Raw genomic sequence first — 1,143 nt, 5'->3', positions numbered from 1 at the left:
GAGAGATGAGCTTAGAATTCTGGATTGTGAGGACAGAACAGCTGCAAGGGGAGCTTGAAATCATCTAGTCCAGAGACTTTCCAGCTTGTAGCAAGAAGTTCAATATTTCCTACTGGGCACAATACACAATTATGTAATTAATTCCATAATGACCACTGTATAGATTAACAGTTAATGCCAAATTAAGTAATTTACTACTTTAAATTTAAATTTCTCAGAAAGACTAAATTGAAGTTTTTTTTCACAATACACAAATCTATGATCCAGAAGCATAAATTTCAATGAATTAAACAAACTGTATAAGTGAGTGTAAGCAGGTTCCTCCCAATTCATCTGTTAATGTTCATTATTTTATTGTGTGATCTTTTACTATATATAATGAATAGACAACTGGCTGTAGGTTTAAACACTATGGGGCAGATAATTGTCTATTTCTTAATAATTCTCCCCATCTCACCTAGAATCCTGCACAAACACCAGTAGGAAACAAACAAACAAAAAAACTCTATGAAAAACTTTTAGTGCATTGTAGATCATTAATGTTTCATGAAGGCCTAGCTACAACCTAGTGGAAGTATACTCAAAATTAGACCAATAATCTTATTTTTTAACTGGGCAAATGAGGTAACTGTATTTACCTGTGAATATTTTTGCCACTGGTTGTAATCCTCTTATTTCTCAGGGAAAAAAGATACTTTGCAATAGACACTACATTTCTAGGGCTCTTGGCTGGTGGGAAGGAGATGTGATTCAACCCTCTACACCCTACATGCTTGCATGCACACAAATACACACATACGCACCCATACACACATACACACATGCTCTCTCTCTCCTTCACACTGGAACCACTTAAAGAACATACTAATTATTTTTTCTTTTTCTTTTTTTCTTTATTTTTTAATTTTTATTGAATCAAAATTGATTATATATATTTTTGGCATTGAGCATTGAGATATGTTGATCAAATCAATATTCCTAACATATATATTGTAACAAATCGTAATTATTCTTTATGCCCCTTGTCCAATCTCTCCACATCCCCCTCTCCCTCCTCCCTTCCCCCTTTAATTACCCTAGACTTCTTCTCTCCTTCTGAAAGAATAATGGTTACTCTGTTGACTTGTTGCCTAGATGATCTGT

This window comes from Galeopterus variegatus, unplaced genomic scaffold (assembly GCF_000696425.1).
Source record: "Galeopterus variegatus unplaced genomic scaffold, G_variegatus-3.0.2 Scaffold2617, whole genome shotgun sequence".
NCBI classification, from domain to species: Eukaryota; Metazoa; Chordata; class Mammalia; order Dermoptera; family Cynocephalidae; genus Galeopterus; species Galeopterus variegatus.
Note: the sequence above shows the minus strand (reverse complement) of the source record.